This window comes from Rattus norvegicus, assembly GCF_036323735.1.
Source record: "Rattus norvegicus strain BN/NHsdMcwi chromosome Y unlocalized genomic scaffold, GRCr8 chrY_unlocalized_18, whole genome shotgun sequence".
Taxonomy (NCBI): domain Eukaryota; kingdom Metazoa; phylum Chordata; class Mammalia; order Rodentia; family Muridae; genus Rattus; species Rattus norvegicus.
The window spans coordinates 446270-457112 of NW_026947376.1; the positions used below are offsets into that span (position 1 = coordinate 446270).

Sequence of the window (10843 nt, forward strand, 5' to 3'; positions counted from 1 at the left end):
ATACTTGTCCCCATGACTGATGCTTTGTTTTGGTGTGTGTGTGTGTGTGTGAGTGTGTGTGTGTGTCTGTGTCTGTGTCTGTGTCTGTCTGTCTGTCTGTCTTTGTCTCTGTCTGTCTCTTTCCTCTGCAGGATACCTCTCCATAGTACAGCATGACTTCTTAATTGCATTCCAAGGTTGACTCATCATGCTTCCTCTGTTTTTGAGGTCTCAAATTGCACCTATGTTAAGCAATGCACCTGTAGCCTGATCTGTGAACTGCTGCTCACATCATAAAGAACCCCATGACTAAACATGTTATTTTTGAGGCTCTGAACAATGTTTTTGCCTGAATTTACATAATTATTCCAATTTTTTTACTCCCTCAACTAAACTGTACTTCTCTGTGGATCTTTCCAAAGTCCTTGCTTACTTGTATTTATCTATGTACCAGCTCTACAAGGAAGGCATAATCCCAACTCTCCAGCATTAGTTAGGAGGAGCAATGGATGAGGAAATTGGATAAAATGATCATTTAGCTAAAGAAGATGTCCGCTTAGAGTGATTAACTGTTTAGAATCGTTGCATAAATGACAATCATACTGACCTAAGTTCTCAACTTCCTTTCTTCATTGTCATTTTCAGTGTGCATAGTAAGGTCGGGATGAACAATTTCTGAGCTTTGTTTGCAAGTTTAGGCTTCAGTATCTGTACATGAAGGTAGGAAAAAATTCAATTAATCAGTCATATCTCCATTTTTAGAAGGTAGAGTGATGGAAAGTCTTCCCTTGTGTCTCAGCAAAGGTACTGGAAAGGCCAACTTGGCTTGTTGATTTGGAGAATATCTGGTTAATGGATAGTTATGTACTGTTGAAGGGGACACTCCTCTGGTACACTATTGCATGCCTGGAATTCCATGGTATTCTTTGTGATGTCACTAGTGTTATGGAAACAGAAGCTGCCCTTGTGGTATTTTGTTAATGCTTATTGTTTTAGACACAGACATGTTTTCTAGGATTAACGAGTTATTTACAGGAAAAACAGAGTGCATGGAGAGATGAGAGGGAAAAAAATGATATTAGGACTTCTTTCTTGTTATAAATATGCAAAATAAATAATCTGGTGTAAAGCAGAGAGAGTAAGCCCTGAGCCAGTACTGGGGAACTTCCTGGAGAAGCTGTGCTTGGGTCAGACCTTCTAGGAGCAGGACTTATGGTCTGAAACATCTGGACTTTTAAAGAAGGGACCAAGCGTCAAGAATATCTGATGAATATTTGGCAGACAGCCAGAAATTGACAAGCATGCAGTTAGTTTGCTATGAGTTCCTTAATTTCACTCTGAATGAGAAAGATATCCAATAGGAGCCACACAGATAAATCTTCGACTCTCAGGGTAGAGTATAGGACTTCATCTACAGACGATTATTGTACATTCATTGACATGTTGTGACAAGGAGAGAGAGAGGGATACTCCCCTGGAAATGTATCAAGATTTCAGACTCATTTTTCTTGAACATACATGATTAGGGCTTGGTTGTCCTAAGAACTATGGACTACAGAACTTACCTGCATATGTCTAGCAATCATCGTTGGAGGCAGGAGAGTAGCTAATAGGTCCAACTTGAAAAGAGCTTTCCTACTCTTTTAGTGCTTCAAAGTGTCTGTAGATTTCCCCTTTCCTCATGCTTTGTTGGGGGACTCAGAATGGTCTCTCCTGTGACTGGGCCATTAATATGCATGTTCCCTTGTGTTTATCTACAGGGTCTGCTGGGAAGGCATCATGCCAACCTTCCACCATCAATGAGCAAGTTCAGCAGATTAAGAAGTAGGAGAAACTGACTATTGAGCTCAAGAAGAAAACCTGTGAGTTGGGTAAACTTCCAGGAATACTGACCCATGGCATCAGCAGAATTTGAACAAAAGATAGTTATTACACCCAGTCATTCCTTGATCGTCTTGACCCCTCTGTGTTAAACCCAGTATTCTCACATCAGAAGAAACTGCAACTCCAACGTCCTCATGCACAAACACACTTTTCTTATGTGCCTCTCAAAAGTAGAACTTGAAGGTAGGATAGGAGTGTAATGGAAGCTATTTCATTTCTCAGAAAAGCAGAAGGTGTGTTTGAATAACAGATGAGATATGGCAAGCAGTGTGTGAGCTCTCATCCTGGATTTTAATAGAGAGAGATGCATTTTCTGTCCTCAGAGGAACACAGAAAGTTGGTCAGCTACAGAAGCACAGTAACTTAAACTTAGATAAGTAAACTTTTGTTTTTTTATTTATTTTAAAGATTTATTTTATTTGATTTTTATGAGTATACTGTACCTGTCAGACTCACCAGACTCACCTGTCATTATGAATGGTTGGATGCCACGATGAGTACACTTGGAATTGAACTCATAACATTTGGAAAGACAGGCAGTGTTCTTAAATGCTGAATAAACTTCCTAGTCTAAACTACTACTACTACTACTACTACTACTACTACTACTACTACTACTACTACTACTTATTATTATTATTATTATTATTATTATTATTATTATTATTATTACTATTATTGTTAAGCAACCCTAGATAGATCAAAACTTACCCTCCTCCAATGCTCTTCCCCCTTCCCTGTCTCAAGAAGATCTTAGAATAAAGAAAGTCACTATAGTATCTGCCCCTCGACCTCAGCATTAAATAATGAAAAATTTTACTTTTTCTTAGCTATGGAGATTTTCTTGTTGACTGGGCTCATAGCTTCAGACCTGAAGTCAGGGATAATATGGACAATGGAGATCCATTTGAAAGAAGCTGCTTACCTTTGAGGAACAGGGAAACAGTGAGCAAGAGTAAGATGTTTGTCCACCACCTGATCCCTTGCTGAGAACAAAGTCTCCTCTTCACAGCCTGAAAACTGGGCAGGCTGGGTAAGCAGGCATAGCTAACAAGCCAATCCAATTGTGTAAATATTTGTACATATACAGGGTATAAAGGGAGAGCATTTCATTGACTAAGTTGAATATAAACACTGTCCACTATTTTCTTATCACATGAAAGGAAACTTTGGTGGATTTTGTCTATCCTGGGTCCACAAAGATCAATTCTCACTATCATTGCCATTTCTTCCCTGGTAGGACCCTTAAGAGAACTGAGAGAGTCAGAGAAAGACAGACAACAATAATCTACATTGTAGAGATCAAGGCTATCTCATAAGAAACACTTCTTCGTGGCTGTGAATTCAGCAGAGGGAAATTGCAACCAACGCTTGGTAATGCAGCTGATATCTGGTATACAGACTCATTGACTAACTGTTCTATTGGAGAAAGGAAGCATCAAAATTTAGCATGAGACCAAAAAAAAAAAATACTAAAATGAGTCAGAACTCTGATACATGTAGTAAGTGTTCCCAGTGTGGGTCACAAATAACATGAAGGATATATGTTTGATCTAGAGTTACTCTGTTGGAGTCCTCACATTTCATATGTACTTGAAAATCTGTCACAGCAAACTATATTGATATCATATGCTAGTCCGAGAGACCATACCCAAAAGTATATAATTCCTTCTGAAATACAGTGTTGAAAATACTGCACATCACACATTTGTATGTAAGGCTAAAATTAATGTTCTACCTAGATAAAAGCATTCTCTCAATCCTTATCTAAGTAACTTGTTTGTTTTTTTTTTCCGTTTGGAAAATGGCTGAGTATTCTTCAGTTCCAAACATGAACTGAAGTGACTCTTCCTCAGACTGTACACATAGTGGACATCTGAGTAGTAATTGACATTTTTAGCCAGTTGGGTCTCCCCAAGGGTCTTTTAGGCATGAATAAGCATGTATAGCCATATTTTAGCCAAGGGATTCATGTAGTAGCCTAAATATTACAGGATTCCTCTGCTGTAAATAATTTTCTTTTACACAGGTGATGGAAGGTGTATCAAAGGCTGAGTATCAAACGTTGTAGATATTACACCATCTGTAGATGATAATATACCAAGGAGAATCCCTTAGGATTACACTGATTGATCTAGATACTCCCACATGATTCTAATACAGAACAAGAAATCACTTGGCTAGGAAACTTACAATAATATAGTGCTGCGGAGCTATGTGGAGTGTTAATAGATAATGAGAAACCACCTAAAAAGCACAGGCATATGTACAAGATGCTATTCAAAAATTATCCAGAGGCAGTTTGGCAACCTACATTCAGCACAAAATGATTGATTCTTCACTTCATAGATTCTGATCAGGTAAATTGAATATTGAGAAAGCTATATGAGAACTCACTTGGTTATCACATGACTGTACAACTAGGTAGTCTCAACAGACATGTCAATCAGGAAGCATAGCCTGAACTTGCCAACAATGGATGAAGTGCATTTAGCTGATGAGGTCTGACCATGAAACTCAAATTTCCAAAATACCAGGTAGGTTTGAATTTGCAGAACAATAAATACTTCATGAGTTTTGGGGCAAAATTCTATTCTAAAGACTCCAAAAATTATTTATCAACCAGCTCTTAATCCCTATGGAGAGATTAATTGTAGAAATAATGAATTTAATCTGTACCCCAGAGGTATAAATAATTGGTGCAATTTGAAGTGATTTGATATGTTAAAGAAACATGCAAAACAAAAGAGTTCAGGGTATCCTTGAACAGATTTGCTTCTAAAACATGTAGCACGAGTTACTGTGGAATGACCTAGACACATACATGCACATATCCTACAATTAATTGATTTGTTCTGTTCTGTGTGTGGTATGCCAGACTAATCCAAGGTAGGAAGTATATAATGCACAAGTATTTTAAACCCAATATCAATGAAAAGAAATCAGAATTCCTCTTGTGAATGCCATCCTAGATGAGTTAATCCAGATCAAAAAGGAAAATTGAGTTACATATTCACTTTAATCTAAATGTTAATTCTCTAAACTGTGTATCTGTATGATCACTTTTGTGTAAGTGTCTAGTATGAACCAGACCGTCCTTATTTTGAAAAGTGCAAGTGTACTTATGTATTGCTGAAAGACACAGTCAGGAACAGGAATATCAAATGTGAAGAGACAGGGAAAAGAGCAACAATGAAGGGAATGTAGTACATACAGTTAAATTGAGAGACATTTGAGGCATTGAATGGAAAACTAATGGAGTAGAAAATTTTTTTTTAAATTTTTATCAAGTAATTAAACATTTGCTATAGTTAAAAGGGCAGAAGATAAAATATTGAATGGGTTTATCTATATGAAATTCGATAATAATAAGTCACAACAATTTTGGATTTCAACTTTTAGTAAACCTATGTTACAAATACTGACTGTATAGTCATTAAGGAGAGAGATGTTAACATACATATCTTATATTGTTGGAAACATACATATCTTATATTATAAACACTGGAAGTGTAAAATAATATATGTATTTGTTTACATTTCAAAGTCATTTCCCAAACTCTTCTTTCTGTCTTGAATCCTCCAAGCCTTTCCGATTCTCTTTGTTTCTATGATGGTGCTCCTCCATCTACATGGCCACTTCACTTTAGCCATCTAACATCCTCCTTCTCTGGGGTATGACATTTCCACAAAACCAATTGCCTTCCTTTCCAGAGATGGCAGATGAGGCAGTTGTCTTCTCCCTGTGCTTTACTGTCTGCATAGCAGTATCCATGTACTGGCCAAGTATACTCTTGTTGGTAAATTTCCTGAGACTCTGAAAGGTAAACTTAATTGATACTGTTGTTTTTCATATTGGTTTCCAATCCCTTTAAGATCATCCTTTAGGCATTCAACTAACTCATCTTATGTGGCTGTCATTTTCTTTCTTTTTTTTTTTTTAGATTTATTTATTTATTATATATAAGTACACTGTAGCTGTCTTCAGATACACCAGAAGAGGGCATCAGATCTCTTTACAGATGGTTGTGAGCCACCATGTGGTTGCTGGGAATTGAACTCATGACCTCTGAAAGAGCAGTCGGGTGCTCTTAACCGCTGAGCCATCTCTCCAGCCCCTGTCATTTTCTTTCAAATGTTTAGCTGTACCACCATCTGTCTCAGTCAGGTGATGGCAGAGCCCCTCAGAGGACAGACATATTAGGGTCTAATCTGCAAGCACATCTTGACATCAGGAATAGTGCGAGGATTTACGGTCTGTGGATGAAATGATTCTTATGGTGTGGTGGTCTCTGAAGGGCCTTTCTTCATTCTCTGGTCTTTTTTTTTTTTTTTACATTTTTTAAGCCTTGGATATTTATACGTTAAAATTTTGAGCTGCGTGGCAGCACCATCCCTTCAATAGGGTCATGTTTAGCTACAAGGGGCAGTCTGTAGTCGTTCTATCTCTTTGCTGCTTTGTATTTCAACTAACATCATCCCAGTAGGTGTATGGGAGCCTTTTGGATTCTTGAAATCGGGGATTTCCCGGGAATACCCAAGTTCACCACCCATCATTGATGATTATTGTCATTTATTCCACTTTTCCTCTGGGTTTCTCTCTTCTGTCTTTTCATTGGTGCTGCTCCCCCGACTTTGTCTATCCTTCTGTACCTGTAGCTAGGTCCCATTTTCCCTCCTCGTTCTAAGTTTGTTGCAAGCATCCACAATTGGTTTTCTTTCATGTTACCATGCATGTGATGAAGTATTTTAATTGTGGGTATTCTGAACTTTGTGGCTAACATCCAAATGTCCCTAATTACATCCCATGATAGGACCTTTTCAATCTCTGTTAATTCACTATTTTCCAGTTCCATCTCTTTGCCTACAGTGTTCTTGGTCTCCGCATTTTTAATACCTGAGTAGTGTTCTTTGTTTTATTATAGCACACTTTCTCTATTTATTCCTCGTGGAGATGACACTATAGAGGGGTGAAGAAATTCCCTGAAACCCTGGGAAGACGAGGAACATGCCTTTTTGGTAGAAAAAGGAGTTACTTGAGCATCTTGGGACAATATGGACTGGCCAGCATGCCCTTGTAAGGAATGGCAACTTTCCACAATTCCTTGGTCATTTTTGGAAAATTCCAGGTCCCTTTGGACAGATGGAGAAGGTGTGGGTCTCACCTGAGGAATAGTTGTAGCTTTTGTTGTCTCTTTTGCAGCATAAGATGGCAAAAGGGGGATCCCTTTTGGCAGAAGGGGGAAGGTTGAAACTGTCTTCCTTTGAGGAGAAATTTCTCAAGACTGCATCAGAATAATCAAATCATAAGACTTTGTTTCTAGAAACTGGGTGCCTGTGGTCTACTGTGGTAGAGGGAGAATGTCGACTATTTCTCCCCAGAGTGGAAATGTAAATAAATCTACTTGGGTAGATGGGGATAGTTGTAAAGCATGCTGATCAGATGCAGTAGATCCGAAGACATCCTTCTCAGATGAGGAAGGTCTTAATGTACAGTGTATATGTGTGGAAATCCTGAATGCAACGTCATAATGGGGGGAAGGTATTAGAACTACCTCTGAAGATGTGACCTCTCCTAGAGCATCCTAGACAAATGTGAGAGGTCTGAGAGACTCATGAGCAGATAAGGATGTTTCTAGATATTGTTGTGTAATTGTGGAAGTTCCAAAAAAAATTCTTTGGCTGGAGAAGTGAAAACAGACTTTGAATAGAAGTGTCAGGTTTACTAGGTTGCTTGATAGGCAAAAAGGTTCCAAGGCCCCTTCAGAAGATATAGTAAAATCCAAAGCCTTTGAGGTATTTGGCAGATGTTCTGGGTCTGCTTGTGGGTATAAAGAAGGACTCAAAACCATTTGTGCATATTTGGAAGAGTGTGTAGCATCTTCTGTAGTTGGGGAAAATGGTTGATCTTGAGGAGATAAAGAAGTTCCTATAGCCTCCTGTGAAGTTTGCGGAGGTCGTATGCATTCTTTTGCACAAATGGAATCCAAGGAATCTCTTTCCTCAGATAATGAGGATGCTACAGACACTGGTGTTTGCATATCATGTTCCCCCACCCCTTATTCACATAAGGTTGTATCCATAACCTTCCCTACAGATGGAATATGTCCAAGAACATCTTTTGTACATGTGTCACATCCATAAGCCATCTCTAAAGATGTGGCTGTGGGTAGGACTACTTTTGTAGATGTTTCTTGTCCCACAGTCCCTTTATGAGATAGAGTACTACTCAGAGAATCCTGCTCAGTTTTGGGAAATTCTAGCATCTCTGATGTATATGTGGAAAATTTTGGAGCCTCTCCTTTCAGGACAGAACAACCTAGAGTCCCCTGAAGGGGAAAGGGATGTTTTATCTTCTCTGGAAATTGTACAAATATGGAGCCTGCATGGCTCATTGACTGTGTCTTGTGATAAACTTAGTTGTTTTGGTGCTTATGACAAGTCAGGGGGTCCTTTTGTGTGATAGAGGATATTTGAGTAACTTCTGATGTATAGGGACATAGGAACCACTGGGGGAGATGGTGAGGGTGCAAGATCACAATATTTATGTGCAGAAGGCTCAAGAGTCACTGGTTAGATTCAGAATTTTCTACCACATCTTGCATAGGTGTGGAACTCTCAAGAACCCCTTCTAAAACTGTAAATGGTCCTTAATCTAATGGTGTACAGGAAGAAAGTTTTGTCTTACTTGGGCTGGTATGTGTGTTATGAGATTCAGTTTGCGGAATTTTGATTGTATTTTGTCCCCTTTGAACATAGTGATGATTTAAGCCCATTTTTAATAGTGGAGGACTTTGAAGGCCCTTTTGGTTTGATATGGAAGTTCTGAAAACCCCTTTGTCAGCAGAAACAGGTTTCAAACTCATTTTACCCAAAGCAGATTGCATAAGGCACTTTGTTGGAGAGTGGGGACATCTTTGAGTTTCTTTGTGAGTGGACATAGCTCTGTGCCCTGCTAAGACCATCAGAGGGGCAGAAACCCCTGAGATCTCTGCTCACATTACGACTCAAGAAAAAAAAAAAACTAGCTCCATCTGGGCCTCCTGTGCTAGGTACCTAGGAGCAGTAGGGGAAGGACATTTCTGGTTGCAGCCCTCATGGTAAGCTGAAAGTCAGCACAAAAAGTGAGCTCAGGCCTGAGACAAGAGGTGAATTCAACATTTCTGCTCGAGGTGAGCTGACCGGTGGACTCAGGACACGCAAAGGCAGAACTCCTCTGGGATCAGGCATTTCCAGTTTTTAGCTGGCTCTTGAATGTAGGCACAGAGACTGCTACTTCTGCCCAGCATTGCCCAGGTCTCTGGCCCAAGAGAAAACTGCATAGTGCTTCTGGACACAGGAATGTAGGAAGAGTAAAGCTACTGGAGCACCATGTTCCAGACAGTGCCAAAACTGAACAGAACTGGTCAAACAGCTCCCTGTACCCAAATCCTGAAGTTGGGGCAACTAGACTTCAGAGAAGCAGACACTCCTGGGAAACCAGAGGAGACTACTCTCTGCCCAAAATCCTGACTCAAGAGGAAAACATCTTGTGCCATCTGTTCCCCCTCCCCCAACAGAGGGACCTAGGAGAAGTACGGGAATTTCGCTCTGGTTCTAGCCCACAGGGACAGATGAAAGTTAGTGGAAAAGAGCAATTACATGCCTAGATCAGAATACACTGTTCTCATAACTGGGTACAAGAAAACAGGAAAACAGGTCTACAGCAGTACGGACACATGAGCCTACAAGACAGTCAAGCCACTGTCAGAAAGAACAAGCCAATCTAACTCCAGAGACAACCTGATGGCTAGAGGCAAGCACAGAATCACAAGCAACAGAAATCATGACTACTTGGAGTCATCAGAACCCCATTGTCCCAACAAAACACACACTGGATATCTAAACACACCAGAAAAGGAAGATCTAGTTTTAAATTCACATTTTATCATGACGAAAGAGGATGTTAGGAAGGTCATAAATAACTCCCTTAAGAAAATACAGGACAACAGAAAATACAGAAGTAAACAAGTAGAATCCCATAAAGAGAGACACAAAACTACCTTAAAGAACTACGGGAAGAACAGCAAAACATGAAAAGGAAATGAACAAAACCATCCAGGAATTAAAAATGGAAATAGAAACAATTAAGGAAGCACAAAGGAAGACAACCCTGGAAATGAAAAACCTAGTAAAGAGACCAGGAGTCATAGATGTGAGAATCACCAACAGGATAAAAGATATAGAAGACATAATCTAAGGAGCAGAAGTTTGCATAGAAATTATTGACACAACTGTCAAATATAATGTAAAACTGAAAAGCACCTAGCCCAAAACATACAGGAAATCCAGGACACAATGAGAAGATCAAACCTAAGCTTAACAGATATAGAAGAGGGTGAAGACTGCCAAATCTAGGGACAGTAATATCTTCAACAAAAGTATAGAATAAAACTTTTATAATCTAAAGAAAGAGATGCCCATAAACATATTCAAAGCCTACAGAACTCCAAATAGATTGGACCAGAAAAGGAAATCCTCCCATCACATAATAATCAAAACACCAAATGCGAAAAACAAATAAAAATATTAAAAGCAGTAAGGGAAAAGGTCAAGTAACATATAAAGGCAAACGTATCAGAATTACACCAGAATTCTCAAAAGAGACTATGAAAGCCAAAAGATCCTGGACAGATGTCATACAGACATTAAGGTAACAAGAATGCCAGCCCACACTACTGTATCCAGCAAAACTCTCTACTAACGTTGATGGAGAAACCAAGATATTCCATGATTAAACCAAATTTACACAATATCTTTCTACATATCCAGTCATACAAAGGACATTAACTGCAAAACCCCAACATAAGGAGGCAGGTAAAATCATAGATAAAGCAAGAAATTAATCTTTTCACAACAAAACAAAGAGAAGAGAAGCAGACAAACATAAACTAACCTCCAGTTATGAAAATAAGAGAAAGTTATCATCACTATTCCTTAA

At 39.0% G+C, this 10843-nt stretch overlaps 1 long non-coding RNA gene across 1 annotated transcript; it reads left to right on the forward strand.

Annotated features, from left to right (window-relative positions):
- The first annotated feature begins 371 nt into the window (after window positions 1–371).
- LOC120099655 (uncharacterized) lies at window positions 372–5666 on the forward strand. The gene is made up of 3 exons (XR_005498772.2): window positions 372–1371; window positions 1740–1841; window positions 2694–5666. It is a non-coding gene; the product is annotated as an uncharacterized LOC120099655 (long non-coding RNA).
- The last annotated feature ends 5177 nt before the right edge of the window (window positions 5667–10843 follow it).